Source organism: Ranitomeya imitator, chromosome 5 (assembly GCF_032444005.1).
Source record: "Ranitomeya imitator isolate aRanImi1 chromosome 5, aRanImi1.pri, whole genome shotgun sequence".
Classification (NCBI taxonomy): Eukaryota; Metazoa; Chordata; class Amphibia; order Anura; family Dendrobatidae; genus Ranitomeya; species Ranitomeya imitator.
Genome location: NC_091286.1, coordinates 406,581,244 through 406,597,754, shown reverse-complemented (window position 1 = coordinate 406,597,754; position 16,511 = coordinate 406,581,244). Strand labels below are relative to the sequence as shown.

Below are 16,511 nucleotides of genomic sequence, written 5' to 3'. Positions count from 1 at the left end.
GATTAAAAATCATGGTTATTCCACAAAATATTGATTTCTGAACTCTTCCGGAGTTAAAACATTAATATTGCTGTTTCTAAATGATTATGAACTTGTTTTTTTGTATTTGAGGTCTGCAAGCAATGCATTTTTTTTATTATTTTGACCATTTCTCATTTTCAGAAAGTAAATACAAAATTTATTGCTTGGAACTTCGAAGACATGTCAGTAGTTTATAGAATACGAGAACAATTTACATTTTACTGAAAAATATACCTATAAAGAGAAAAATCAGACAAACTGAAAATGTTGCAGTGGTCTCTTAATTTTTGCCAGAATTTTTGCTGTATGAAGGACTTTGTGGTGCCCATAATAGTGTATGGACTATATCGTGCCCATAATAATGTATGGACTATATCGTGCCCATAATAGTGTATGGACTATATCGTGCCCATAATACTGTATAGAGGATTATATGGAGCTCCTCTGAGAGAGACCATTCAGCTTGTTATATGCGTACAGTCCAAAAGCTTGTGTCTCTGATGGTATGGGGTTGCATTAGCGCCTATGTCCTAGGTAGTTTACATATCTTGAAATGTGCTAACAATGCTGTGAATTATATAAATGTTTTAGAACGATATATGCTCCCATCCATAGTTACATAGTTAGTAAGGCCGAAAAAAGACATTTGTCCATCCAGTTCAGCCTATATTCCATCATAATAAATACCCAGATCTACGTCCTTCTACAGAACCTAATAATTGTATGATACAATATTGTTCTGCTCCAGGAAGACATCCAGGCCTCTCTTGAACCCCTCGACTGAGTTCGCCATCACCACCTCCTCAGGCAAGCAATTCCAGATTCTCACTGCCCTAACAGTAAAGAATCCTCTTCTATGTTGGTGGAAAAACCTTCTCTCCTCCAGACGCAAAGAATGCCCCCTTGTGCCCGTCACCTTCCTTGGTATAAACAGATCCTCAGCGAGATATTTGTATTGTCCCCTTATATACTTATACATGGTTATTAGATCGCCCCTCAGTCGTCTTTTTTCTAGACTAAATAATCCTAATTTCGCTAATCTATCTGGGTATTGTAGTTCTCCCATCCCCTTTATTAATTTTGTTGCCCTCCTTTGTACTCTCTCTAGTTCCATTATATCCTTCCTGAGCACCGGTGCCCAAAACTGGACACAGTACTCCATGTGCGGTCTAACTAGGGATTTGTACAGAGGCAGTATAATGCTCTCATCATGTGTATCCAGACCTCTTTTAATGCACCCCATGATCCTGTTTGCCTTGGCAGCTGCTGCCTGGCACTGGCTGCTCCAGGTAAGTTTATCATTAACTAGGATCCCCAAGTCCTTCTCCCTGTCAGATTTACCCAGTGGTTTCCCATTCAGTGTGTAATGGTGACTGATTCCTTCTTCCCATGTGTATAACCTTACATTTATCATTGTTAAACCTCATCTGCCACCTTTCAGCCCAAGTTTCCAACTTATCCAGATCCATCTGTAGCAGAATACTATCTTCTCTTGTATTAACTGCTTTACATAGTTTTGTATCATCTGCAAATATCGATATTTTACTGTGTAAACCTTCTACCAGATCATTAATGAATATGTTGAAGAGAACAGGTCCCAATACTGACCCCTACGGTACCCCACTGGTCACAGCGACCCAGTTAAAGACTATACCATTTATAACCACCCTCTGCTTTCTATCACTAAGCCAGTTACTAACCCATTTACACACATTTTCCCCCAGACCAAGCATTCTCATTTTGTGTACCAACCTCTTGTGCGGCACGGTATCAAACGCTTTGGAAAAATCGAGATATACCACGTCCAATGACTCACCGTGGTCCAGCCTGTAGCTTACCTCTTCATAAAAACTGATTAGATTGGTTTGACAGGTAAGTTTATCATTAACTAGGATCCCCAAGTCCTTCTCCCTGTCAGATTTACCCAGTGGTTTCCCGTTCAGTGTGTAATGATGATATTGATTCCTTCTTCCCATGTGTATAACCTTACATTTATCATTGTTAAACCTCATCTGCCACCTTTCAGCCCAAGTTTCCAACTTATCCAGATCCATCTGTAGCAGAATACTATCTTCTCTTGTATTAACTGCTTTACATAGTTTTGTATCATCTGCAAATATCGATATTTTACTGTGTAAACCTTATACCAGATCATTAATGAATATGTTGAAGAGAACAGGTCCCAATACCGACCCCTGCGGTACCCCACTGGTCACAGCAACCCAGTTAGAGACTATACCATTTATAACCACCCTCTGCTTTCTATCACTAAGCCAGTTACTAACCCATTTACACAACTTTTCCCCCAGACCAAGCATTCTCATTTTGTGTACCAACCTCTTTTGCGGCACGGTATCGAGCGCTTTGGAAAAATCGAGAGATACCACGTCCAATGACTCACCGTGGTCCAGCCTATAGCTTACCTCTTCATAAAAACTGATTAGATTGGTTTGACAGGAGCGATTTCTCATAAACCCATGCTGATATGGAGTTAAACAGTTATTCTCATTGAGATAATCCAGAATAACATCCCTCAGAAACCCTTCAAATATTTTACCAACAATAGAGGTTAGACTTACTGGCCTATAATTTCCAGGTTCACTTTTAGAGCCCTTTTTGAATATTGGCACCACATTTGCTATGCGCCAATCCTGGGGAACAGACCCTGTCGCTATAGAGTCCCTAAAAATAAGAAATAATGGTTTATCTATTACATTACTTAGTTCTCTTAGTACTCGTGGGTGTATGCCATCCGAATCCGGAGATTTATCTATTTTAATATTATTTAGCCGGTTTCGCACCTCTTCTTGGGTTAGATTGGTGACCCTTAATATAGGGTTTTCATTGTTTCTTGGGATTTCACCTAGCATTTCATTTTCCACCGTGTTCTGTTGTGCATAAAATGTTTTTAAGAGTTTTATATAACTGTTTTGGAATTGGGATTGTATTAACCCCCATATCCAATTCTGTATGTACATATAACTGAAGCAACATGATTTTTAATGAACCTTGTAATCTTGCAAATTAAGAGTGGGTAGGGACAGTATTCAGACCGCTTTAAATTTTTCACTGTTTCATTGGAGCCATTTGGTAAATTCAAAAGTTAATTTCTTTCTCATTAACTCCTTAATCCCCAAGGGTGGTTTGCATATTAATGACCGGACCAATATTTACAATTCTGACCACTGTCCCTTTATGAGGTAATAACTCTAGAACGCTTCCACAGACCTTGGCGATTCTGAGAATGTTCTTTTGCGACATATTGTACTTCACATTAGTTGTAAAATTTCTTCATTATAACTTGTGTATATTTGTGTAAAAAATGGAATTTGGCAAAAATTTGGAAGATTTTGCAATTTTCAAACTTTGAATTTTTATGCCCTTAAAACAGAGAAATACAGTACAGACCAAAAGTTTGGACGCACCTTCTCATTTAAAGATTTTTCTGTATTTTCAGAACTATAAAAATTGTACATTCACACAGAAGGCATCAAAACTATGAATTAACACATGTGGAATTATATACTTAAAAAAGCATGTAAAACAACTGAAAATATGTCTTATATTCTAGGTTCTTCACAGTAGCCACTTTTTGCTTTGACTGCTTTGCACACTCTTGGCATTCTCTTGATGAGCTTCAAGATGTAGTCACCGGCAATGGTCTTCCAACAATCTTGAAGGAGTTCCCAGAGATGCTTAGCACTTGTTGGCCCTTTTGCCTCCACTCTGCGGTCCAGCTCACCCCAAACCATCTCGATTGAGTTCAGGTCTGGTGACTGTGGAGGCCAGGTCATCTGGTGTAGCACCCCATCACTCTCCTTCTTGGTCAAATAGCCCTTACACAGCCTGGAAGTGTGTTTGGGGTCATTGTCCTGTTGAAAAATAAATGATGGTCCAACTAAACGCAAACCGGATGGAATAGCATGCTGCTGCAAGATGGTGTGGTAGCCATGCTGGTTCAGTGTGCCTTCAATTTTGAATAAGTCCCCAACTGTGTCACCAGCAAAGCACCTCCACACAATCACACCTCCTCCTCCATGCTTCACGGTGGGAACCAGGCATGTAAAGTCCATCCGTTCACCTTTTCTGCGTCGCACAAAGACACGGTGGTTGGAACCAAAGATCTCAAATTTGGACTCATCAGACCAAAGCACAGATTTCCACTGGTCTAATGTCCATTTCTTGTGTTCTTTAGCCCAAACAAATCTCTTCTGCTTGTTGCCTGTCCTTAGCAGTGGTTTCCTAGCAGCTATTTTACCATGAAGGCCTGCTGCACAAAGTCTCCTCTTAACAGTTGTTGTAGAGATGTGTCTGCTGCTAGAACTCTGTGTGGCATTGACCTGGTCTCTAATCTGAGCTGCTGTTAACCTGCGATTTCTGTGGCTGGTGACTCGGATAAACTTATCCTCAGAAGCAGAGGTGACTCTTGGTCTTCCTTTCCTAGCACGGTCCTCATGTGAGCCAGTTTCTTTGTAGCGCTTGATGGTTTTTGCCACTGCACTTGGGGACACTTTCAAAGTTTTCCCAATTTTTCGGACTGACTGACCTTCATTTTTTAAAGTAATGATGGCCACTCGTTTTTCTTTACTTGGCTGCTTTTTTCTTGCCATAATACAAATTCTAATAGTCTATTCAGTAGGACTATCAGCTGTGTATCCACCAGACTTCTGCACAACACAACTGATGTCCCAACCCCATTTATAAGGCAAGAAATCCCACTTATTAAACCTGACAGGGCACACCTCTGAATTGAAAACCATTCCCGGTGACTACCTCTTGAAGCTCATCAAGAGAATGCCAAGAATGTGCAAAGCAGTCATCAAAGCAAAAGGTGGCTACTGTGAAGAACCTAGAATAGAAGACATATTTTCAGTTGTTTTACATGCTTTTTTAAGTATATAATTCCACATGTGTTAATTCATAGTTTTGTTGCCTTCAGTGTGAATGTACAATTTTCTTAAACTAGTTTCACATTTGCGTTAAAAAACGCAGCGTTTTTAACGCAAACGCATGAGGTGCAAAAAACGCATGTAAACGCGTGCAAACACTGTTTTTTTAGATGCATGCGTTTTTGCATGTGGTTAAAAAAAGCGGCGTTTTGACGCGTTTACATGCGTTTTTTTTTCCCTGCGTTTGCATTTTTGAAACGCATGATAAGTGTGTGACAGATGCCAATCATCAAAATCAACTAGAAAACCCACTATAAACAGAAATAGCTAGGGTTAGGGTTAGGATCCCTAGTAACCCTAGGGATCCTAACCCTAACCCTAGGGATCCTAACCCTTAGGGTTAGGATCCCTAGGGTTACTAGGGATCCTAACCCTAACTCTAGGGTTAGGGTTAGGATCCCTAGGGTTAGGGGTGGCTTATCAGTGTGTATTCTTGTGTTTTTCTATTGACACGCATGCGTTTAAAAACGCATGCAAACACATGTGCTTAAAAACGCATGCGTTTACATAGACAGCAATACGTTTTTTTGATGCAAAAAAACGCAGCTAGAAATTACTACAGGTTGCATTTCCACAACAAAACGCAAGCATAAAAACGACGCATGCGCTGTCAAAACGCATGCAAAAAAACGCATGCTTTTTTTTGCGCTAAAACGCAGCGGCAAAAAAACACAAATTTGAAACGAGCCTTAGTCATGAAAATACAGAAAAATCTTTAAATGAGAAGGTGTCCAAACTTTTGGTCTGTACTGTATGTCACACAGAATAGTTAATAAATAACATTTCGCATATTTCACATTCCTCACTTCGCCCCTTGTCAGTCGGTGTTCCTCAAGGCTCTGTTCTAGGACCCCTACTCTTCTCCATCTACACTTTCGGCCTGGGACAGCTCATAGAATCCCACGGTTTGCAGTACCATCTCTACGCTGATGACACGCAGATCTACCTCTCCGGACCTGACCTCTCCTCCTTGCTTACCAAAATCCCGCACTGTCTGTCTGCCATTTCAGCCTTCTTTTCTGCTCGCTTTCTACAACTGAACATGGACAAAACAGAATTCATAATCTTTCCCCCATCTCACTCTACCCCTCCACCAGACCTATCCATCAATGTCAATGGCTGCTCACTTTCCCCAGTCACACACGCCCGGTGCCTCGGGGTGATCCTCGACTCTGCCCTCTCTTTCAAGCCACATATCTAAGCCCTTGCCTCCTCCTGTCGTCTCAAACTCAAAAATATTTCCCGGATCCGTGCTTTCCTTGACCGCAACACTGCAAAAACGCTAGTGCATGTCCTTATCTCCCGCCTCGACTACTGCAACCTCCTACTCTCTGGACTCCCCTCTAGCACTCTGGCACCACTCCAATCCATCCTACACTCTGCTGCCCGACTAATCCACCTGTCCCCCCGCTATTCCCCCAGCCTCTCCCCTGTGTCAAGCCCTTCACTGGCTTCCTATCGCCCAGAGACTCCAGTTCAAAACCCTCACACTGACAAACAAAGCCATCAACAACCTATCTCCTCCATACATCTGTGACATGGTCTCCCAGTACCTACCTACACGCAACCTCCGATCCTCCCAAGACCTCCTTCTCTACTCCCCTCTCATCTCTTCTTCCCATAACCGCATCCAAGACTTCTCCCGTGCTTCCCCCATACTCTGGAACTCTCTACCCCAACACATCAGACTCGCGCCTACCATAGAAACCTTCAAAAAGAACCTGAAGACTCATTTCTTCCGACAAGCCTACAGCCTGCAGTGATCCTCAACCTACTGAACAGCCGCACAGCCAGCTCTTCCCTCTCCTAGTGTATCCTCACCCACCCCCTGCAGACTGTGAGCCCTCGCGGGCAGGGTCCTCCCTCCTTATGTACTCGTGTGCCTTATCTGCTGATGTTTAATGTATTTGTCTATATTTGCCCCGTATTCACATGTAAAGCGTCATGGAATAAATGGCGCTATAAAAATGTATAATAATATCTCTACTTTACATCAGCACACTTTTGGAAAAAAACATTTTTTGTTAGGATGTTATAAGGGTTAAAAGTTAACCAGCGATTTCTCATTTTTACAACAAAAGTTACAAAACCATTTTTTTTAGGGACCATCTCACATTTTAAGTCACTTTGAGGGGTCTATATGTCAGAAAATACCCAAATGTGACAACATTATAAAAACTACACCCCTCAAGCTGATCAAAACCACATTCAAGAAGTTTATTAACCCTTTGGGTGCTTCACAGGAATTAATGGAATGTGGAAGGAAAAAATGAACATTTAACTTTTTTTCACTAAAATGTAACTTTTGACTTTTTTTTTTAAATTTCACAAGGGTAATAGGAAAAAATTAACCCCATAATTTATAACGCAAGTTCTTCTGAACATTCCAATACCCAATATATGGGGAAGAAACACTGTTTAGGCGCATGGCAGAGCTCGGAAGAGAAGGAGCGCCGTTTGACTTTTTCAACGCAAAATTGTCTGGAATTGATATTGGACTCCATGTCACGTTTGGAGAGCCTCTGATGTACCTAAACAGAGGAAACCCCCCACAAGTGAACCCATTTTGGAAACTTGACCACCCAGGAAACTTATCTAAATGTGTGGTGAGCACTTTGAACCCCCACGTGTTTCAATAAAGTTTATAACGCACAGCTGTGAAAATAAAAAAAATCATATTTTTTTCCCCATAAAAATGATCTTTTAGTCCCCAGTTTTTAATTTTCCCAAGGGTAATAGGATAAATTGGACCCCAAAAGTAGGTGTTCAATTTGTCCTGAGTATGCTGATACCCTATATGTGGGAGAAAACTACTGTTTGTGCACACGCCAGGGCTCGGAAGGGAAGTAGTGATGTTTTGGAATGCAGACTTTGATTGGAATGGTCTGTGGGTGTCATGTCGGGCGTCATGTCGCAATTGCAAAGCTCCTGATGTGCTTAAACAGTGGAAATGCCCCACAAGTAACCCAATTTTGGAAACTAGACCACCCCACGGAACTTAACTAGATGTGTGGTGAGCACTTTGAACCCCCAAATGTTTCACTAAAGTTTATAATTCCCGGCCGTGAAAATAGAAAATCATGTTTTTTCCACAAAAAATGTTTTTAGTCCCAAATTTTTCATTATCCCAAGGGTAACAGGAGAAATTGGACCAAAACAGTTGTTGACCAATTTGTCCTGAGTACGATGATACCCCATATGTGGGAGAGAACCACTATTTGGGTGAATGGCAAAGCTCAGAAGGGAAGGAGCGCCATTTGACTTTTTCCAACCAAAACTGGCTGGAATTGAGAATGGATGCCATGTTGCGTTTGGAGAGCCCCTGATGTACCTAAACAGTGGAAACCCCCCACAAGTGACCCTATTTTGGAAACCTGACCACCCAGGGAACTTATCTAGATGTGTGGTGAGCACTTTGAACCCCCACGTGTTTCACTAAAGTTTATAACGGCCAGCCGTGAAAATAAAAAATCATTTTTTTTTCCCACACAAATGATCTTTTAGTCCCCAATTTTTAATTTTCCCAAGTGTAACAGGATAAATTGGACCCCAAAAGTTGGTGTCCAACTTGTCCTGAGTACGCTGATACCCCATATGTGGGAGAAAACTACTGTTTTGGTACACATTGGGGCTCGGAAGGGAAGTAGTGATGTTTTGGAATGCAGACTTTGATGGAATGAACTGCGGGCGTTATGTTGCATTTGTAGAGCCCCTGATGTGCTTAAAAAGTAGAAACCCTCCACAAGTGACCCTATTTTGGAAACTAGTCCCCCAAGGAACTTTATCTAGATGTGCCCAAGCAGTGACAATGCCCAACAAGTGCCCCCTTTTTGGAACTAATCTACTGCTTCCTGTTATGTCAATTTTATAACGTAGTGGCATACGTGAGTTGTGTAGTGTTCGTCAGGTTGTCATTCGTCAGTTGTGTAAGTCCGAAATGAATTTAGTACTGCATGGAGGTGTGGTACAGTCTGAAGCATTCTTTCATACACAAACCAGGTTTATTGGGGTAGGTGTTGCATTGATGAATGGTGTCCTTGCGCATTCCCCTTTTGTAACACACTTGGCACAATTTTTGCGACTTGCCTTTTTTCCAGTTTCAGGGACCTCCCCTGGGAAATGTTGACCTGGCGCAATATGAGCACCTTCAGTTCCAGAAGTACTGGGGCCCGCTCCTTCCTGAATGCCAAATATCAGGGTCTTGATCACTACCTCCTGGAACTGAAGGTACGACGTATCGGTGTGGCTTGCATATTGTGACAGCAGGAAAGCGTTGAACATTGCCATCTTTACGATGTGCACGGACAGCTTCTTGTACCACACCTTGGCACTTCTCAAAGCACTGTATGGCTGGAGGAGTTGATCAGAGATCAACGCCACCCATGTTTTTGTTGTACCCCTGTACAGTCTGGTTTGCTGACCTGTGCAGAGGTACCTCGTACAGTGCCGAGGGCGCTGCCATCACCATGTATGGTGGTCAAGACAAAGATATCCCTCTTGTCCTTGTACTTGACCACCTGCAGGTGGTCGCTACATTGGGCTCTGCTGTCACCACTTCTGAGCATCTGCCCAATTAGCATTTTTGGGAGGCCTCTCTGATTTTTGTGGACAGTACCACAGGCTGTTTTGAAGAGTGGGATGCTGGTATAAAAGTTATCCGTGTAGAGGTGATAACCTTTATCCACCAGTGGGTGCAATAAATCCCACACAATTTTACCTCTCACTCTCAGGACAGGGAGGCATTCAGGGGGTTCAATCCGGGTGTCCTTCACTTCATAAACTCTAAACCTGTGGATGTAATCTGAGGTACTCTCACATAGCTTATAGAGTTTAATTCCGTACCTAGCCCTTTTACTGGGCAGGTACTGACGGAATTTGAACCTTGTTAAATATGCTTATTTCGCACATTTATTTAGTCAAGACTATTTACCAGGTGCTTACTCTTAAAGAAAAATGTCATGAATGTCATGATATTTTCATAAAAAATGTAGTGGTTTATAGAATTGTCCACAGAAAAGCCACATTGCAGCAAAACATAAAAATAGATGCAATGGTTACGAACAGATTGTCCATTTGTAAATATCAGCGCTTGTTACTCATCTTTCCCAAAGTTCTGAATGGTAAAAGCCGTCTGTCTGTGTGAAGTCTAAAGTCATCATGGCTACCAGCTGTTCCTTCCTTCCTTGTGTGACTTGTCTGACGTCCATGGAGAATGATGGTGAAGGCAGGAGGTGTCAGCTCCCATGTGACAAGCCCCCCACCCTCCTAAGAGACGTTATTTATATGTCCCACAGACCACTTGTTCCCTCTATATGGTGTTGACTTATACTCTGAGCTACATTCACAGAAATAGCTTTTGTAATGTCAGCAAGAAGCAATGTGCTCAGTACAGAATTGAGAATAAGACTAATTCAATTTATAATTAATATTTAACAAACCTCCCCTTAAAATCAGTTAAGGACTCATCCACACAGATGTCCCTTTGGGGCACGTACCCTTCAGCAAACTTTTTGTTGAAGTGTTTGATGACCGGCTGAACTTTGAACAGAAGGACCAGGCCCCAAAACTGCATCATGTCTACTTTACACGCAGTTGAACAGTTAAAAAATGATGGACCGGAGTTTTGTGCCAAAAATTGATGAGCATACAAATTACAGTAGTTTGGCCCACCATGAAGTTAACAAAATCCTCAGAGAAAAAGACTTTGAAAAAATCTAGTTCTGTGAGGTCCGTGGTGTCAAACTTGATTTTTGCGTTGTTTGGACGAACGGGATGGGCGGGACAACATTTTTTTAATGAATATGGTGATTGTGTCACTGTAACTGTGTGTGTGTGTGTAAGAGAGTGCTTGGTGTAAACTTGTCTGAAAAGAAAAAGCTAAAAGAAAAAAAGCAGCAACCAAGGAGAAAAAAATGTCAGTGAAAAGAAAAGCGTAAAACAGCAGGCACGAGCTCTGATGAGTGAACTACATCACTTACCAAAGTTCGGCGACTGCTGGATGTGCACACAAAGGTTGGGAAGAAGAAATGTGTCTAAAAAAGCAGTCACGAGGTCTGATGAGTGAACTATGTCACTCATCAAATTTCGGCGGCTGCTGGATGTGCGCACAGGGGTGGCGAACAAGAAATGTGTCTAAAACAGCAGACACAAGCTCTGAGTGAACCGCGTCACTTATCAAAGTTTGACAGCTGCTGGATGTGCGCACGGGGTGGCGGAAAGTGGGGTGAAAAAGAAAAGCGGAAAACAGAGCATGAGTGTTGATCGGTGAACTGCGTCACCAATCAATGCTCGGCGGCTGCTGGATGTGCGCACAGAGGTGGCGCAAAGGGGGTTAAAAAAAGGAGGAAGAGGGGATTGGGGTGGATGAAGAGAGATCAGGCATGGATCAAGGATCAAAATACTCAGTTGTCTCTCTTCTGTCTTGTTGTCATGATCCAGACCGGATTTTGAGTCCTGTGTAACCCCTTTTTCTGGTCTGCTCATGCCAGGGGTTAACTTTCTCAGCCTTAGTCTGGTCTCAGGTTTGCTATTTATCTCTTCTGTGTCCTGCAGGTCATGTCTGTTATAGTTTCTGCCTACGGCATTGTAGCTGACTCCATTTGCCCAGATTTGTCCTGCTGCTTGCTTACTGAACCCTTGTCTGTTTATCCCCTCTTCCCTTTCCGACTGTTCCCCTTTTGTGTATTGACTCACTGGTTTTGACTTGGCTTGGACCCTGACCTGTTTTTTTTTTTTTTTTTCCTCTGGTCTTTGGCACATCTGCTCCTGACTGGTACTGACCCATTTGGCTTGTTATTGACTGTGTGTATTTACCTTTTGTACTGTGCTACAGTCTTATATCGACCCGACTTAATTTGACTATTCTGCTGCCCACCTGGTGGTGGACTTGCCGCTGCATTGCACGTCTGGTCTTCTTGTGTGCAGTCCTCCCACCACTCTATTGCCACTGAGTGGAGCTTGCAATTACCTGCATTGCAGCAGCGTGACACTTGTCGTCTTTCTTCTCTGTTCTTTCTTTTTTCTTCAGCAGGGATTGTGGTGTCACTGGCTTCTGTGGCACCACAAGGCCCAGCACAGCACAGATCCTGTACATGACTGCTCTGCAGGAATCCTCAGCTAGTGTGAGGACCTGCAGCGCGGTCACAGACAGGTCATACTGCTGCTGTGCCCTGTCGTTGGTGTGATTGATGACATCGATCGCACCAATCAGAGCTGGTCCTGGTGATGCTGGTGTTGACAGGGAACAGCCTGGTCACAGCGTTGATCACGCCAATCAGCTGGTCCAGGCCATGCCTGGGGTGGCTAGGCACAGGCCGAGGATCGGTGCTCTTACAGCTGTGATCCCAGGCAGGGCACAGCGCGGTCACACCCTGCGATTGGAATGATCAATGTAACCATCGATCGCACCAATCAGAGTCTGTTCTGGTGATCCTTCGCGTTGCCAGGCACCTCCTGGAGCACCGATCCTAGGCTGGGACGTCACAGCTTCAGGCAATCTGATTGCCTGAAACAATGAGAAATGCTGCGATTGGCTGTATAAATTGACATAGGTTTCTGAGAAAAGATTCAGTGCAACCCGTGATTTAATCATTTAAACTTCTGTTCTTTCTGGGATTTTTGGTCTAGTGACCGCCCAGAGGCGTATCTAGGGGAGGGGGCAGCCGAGGCATGTGCTAGCAGGGGGTGCAGTCAGACCGCCTAATACGGCGGTCCAAAGTGTCTTCCCCGGAGTGTCTGCTAGGGCCGTCGGGTACTCGGTACCGGACCAGTTCTGTTCCTGAAGGGGTGGTCACGGTGGCAGTGACCCGGTCCGTGGCCCTGGGCATCCAGGAAAAGTCTTTTAAAGGGGACGATCTGTAAGAAAATAAAGAATGTTCGTGACGCCACCAGTGGTATTTGGTCAGGGATGACTGACACTGCTTAAAGGGGTCCACTGGGGATGATACTGCAGCAGGGATGGTTTGGCTTCCCACAGGTGAAGCTTAGTCCCCAGGGCTCCCGGTGTAGTGGGTAAAGATGACAGACGGTGTAGTGCTGGAAAGAATTGGAGGACACAAGGTTGCAATCTCTTTACCTTTTACTAGTAGTATGCAGCTGCAGTCCAAGGTATGAATCACAGGTGATGGAGAGGTCCTGCCAGCCCGGAATCCCCCTAGCCAGATGGGGTTGGAAGCCTTCCTTACCATGCTGAGGTAGAAGTCCCTTGCTGCCTAAGGCTTCACACAAGGTCCTCTTTCTCTCGCTGTCCTTTTAGTCACACATTACACACAAGGCAGGCAACTCGAGCCTTTTTACAGTTGTCCCTTCTAGTGGTGACTCCGGGCTCTTTATGCTGCTGTGCCTTCAGGTGTCTTGGTGTAAAGGCGACTTGAAATCTCCTGACCACCGGTTTCTGCTGCGGGGCATAGTTACCCCCACAACCCCGGAATTCCAGCTTCTGGTTTCACTCGCTGATTCTGGAGTGAGCCTGTTCGCAGCTCCAACCCCAGTATCTTTCCTCTCCTTTGCCTCTTCTCCCCACAGTCTCTCACAGACTGCTGTCAGGAGCTACAGAACCACGTGTCTGCACTGCTCCAGCTCTGCTCTCAAACTGACTACCTAACTCCTCCTCCAGCCAGAATATATAGGGAAGCCACCCACAAACTGGATCAGAGCTCCCCCTTATGACATGGAGTCAGAACAGTGTTGTGTGTACATGTTACCTGTTAAAGGGATCTGCATCATTTCCAGGCATGGCATCACCCTCCCCATGAAGAAGGCAACACCACTGTAACAATCGGCTTCCTGGGGTGTTACATTCCCCAGCAGCTGCATTCTGCTGCCCCCAGACTAGGGGTTGGCAGTTCTCTGAGCCAGCTGTCAAGCTGACAGCCTGCACAGAGAAGCTGCAGCGTGCCGGCTCCCAGAGATCAATTGTACTTGCATCTAACAGACGCAAGTGCAATTGAAGCTCTGCCCAACGGGTCAAAGTGATGCCAGCAGTGTGATCATTTCATGTAATCACACTGCTGACATCACTCTCCAGCACAGCGAACCCTGGTGTTAAGTGCTTCACACTGGAGCTGAAGATACCTTACATATGGGGAGGAGTATCTGCTGCTTTGAGGGGTATTTCATTCAAGGGTGTGTATTTACTGGGGGGGGGGGGTGCATTTGGTGAGTGTGGGGTACTTAGTGTTTGTGGTTGTATTATTGTGTGTGTGTGTGTGTGTGCTGTTTACTGTGGGGTGGTGCATTTACTGTGTGTTTGTGGTTGTATTTACTGTGGGGGTATTTACTGTTTGGGGGTATTTACTGTGTGTGTGGGGTATTTGCTGTGTCTGGGTGTTATTCACTGCTTGCGGGGGTGTATTTACTGTGTATGGGGGTATTTACTGTGGGTGGGGTATTTACTGTGTATGTGAGGGAGTATTTACTATGTGTGAGGGGGTATTTACTGTGTGTGAGGGGGTATATACTGTGAGTTAGGGGGTATTTACTGTGAGTTAGGGGGTATTTACTGTGTGTGAGGGGGGTATATCCTCTGTGAGGGGGTATTTACTGGGTGGGGGAGATTTATTGTGATGGGGCTGAAGGAGACTTACTGTGATGGGGTATGTAGTGTAATGGGGCTGGGTGAGATTTCAGGTACCGGGGGATGATTTGAAGGCAAGTTTGGGGAGCAAGGAAGGAACAGGTGCAGACACAATATGGAGAGTGGGAGACATTTGAAGACACAATATGAGGAGGAAGGTATGAGATGGGAGCATGTACAGGGAAGGGTGCAGACACAGTATGAGGAGCGAGGTAAAAATGTATGAGGTGATGTATGGGGAGTTGGAGGAGGTAGTATGGCAATTGAGAGGGTAAATGCATGAGGAGGGAGGGGGAAACATGTGAGGAAACTATTGAGGGGAATAGTGTGAGGGGACAGTATGGGGGGAAAAAAGTACAAGTGGGCACAGACTAGAGACTGAGTAGTGTGGGGGTGTAGCATGGGGCAACAGGGTAAAGGCACAGCCAAGAGTCGACAGTATACCCAAGAGGGGGAGTGTGATGAGGGGATGCAGTTTAGAGATTGGACTCTATAGGGGGGCTCAGTGTGAGAACAGTGTGAAGAGGGGGCCCAGTATGGAAAGGAGACTGCAGTGTGGAGGGCATGTATCATAAGAGGGACAGTGTGGGGGTCATATTTTGCACAGGGAATATAGTGAGGGGCAATTATTTATACAGGGGCTCAGCGTAGGGCAGATATTTTTATTAGGGAGAATTATAATGACACTGCTTTGTTTAAGGGCATCGTGTTGGGATGTGCTGCAGAAGACCGGAGAAGACAGCAGTGTGCAGCAACAGGCTCCGGATGAGAAAGCTCATGGAGTCTGGACAAGATGAAAGAACGACCCCAGAGATGACATCATCTATCAAGTGCATGGATGGAAATGTGTTTTTGTGATACTAATTCTCATACTTTTATTTGTTAGGAGCATTAAAGGTGTTGTCCAAGTTTGTGATGAGTTTGCAGTGATTCTATGTGGCTGCAGACTTCTGAATTCTTACAGTGCACACTGCACGCTGCCAGGATTCTCTCATGCTGGCGACTTGCATACATGTGATCATGTGCTGACTAGACACTCACTCGAAGAAAATGAATTGAGCGAGGCCGGGCACGTCTAGTCAGAATGTGGCCAGAAGTATACAAATCTCATACTTGTGCAATGGAGACTTCAGTGCATGAGAATTCAGAAGCCTGCAACCACTTTCATCTTAAATCTGCACACACCCTTTAGTTATAAAAATGAAGACTTGCAGCCAATCTTAACATGAAATTTACTCACTAAAAGGATTCAGCTCTGCTTGCAGGTTCCAGCAGTCATCACATGGCCGCTTCACTCATTGAGATTTTGGCACTTGCGCTTTTACGTGACAACGAGCGTGTCTTTTGCTTCTCTGTTTTTCAATGAACATTGAATTAGGGCGAGTAGGTTGTCGGCACGTTACTAAGGCCTCTTTCACACTTCCGTCTTATGGCATCCATCACAATCCGTCGTTTTGGGCAAAAACGGATCCTGCAAATGTGCTCGCAGGGTGCCTTTTTTGCCCATAGACTTGTATTAGCGACGGATCGCTATGGATTGCCACACGTCGCTTCCGTCGTGTGATGGATCCGTCGTGTTTTGGCGGACGCGACGGACAAAAAACGTTCAATGTAACTTATATGTCCGTCGCGTCCGCTATTTTCAACTGTGCATGCGCGGCCAAAACTCCGCCCCCTCCTCCCCGGACTTCAGAATGGGCAGTGGATGCGTTGAAAAACTGCATCCGCTGCCCACGTCGTGCAGAAATTTCACAACGTCCGTCGGTACGTCGGCCCGACGCATAGCGACGGAAGTGTAAAAGAGGCCTAAATGTGCAAATTGCATATTTGCTGGGGGGGGGGGGGGGGGGGGGGAGGGAGGCAAACTGACTTCTTGTCCCGGGTGCCAGAAAACCTAGACCCATCTCTGACACCGCCCACTGGACTGAAAATCCTGGAAAGCTCAGATGTTTAATGATTAAAGCACA

The 16,511-nt window shown here is 44.5% G+C and overlaps 1 protein-coding gene across 3 annotated transcripts in view; it reads left to right on the top strand.

Annotated features, from left to right (window-relative positions):
* Positions 1–16,511, top strand: part of LOC138638022 (cytochrome P450 2J2-like) — a 310,015-nt gene that overhangs the window by 166,498 nt on the left and 127,006 nt on the right. The window lies entirely within an intron of this gene.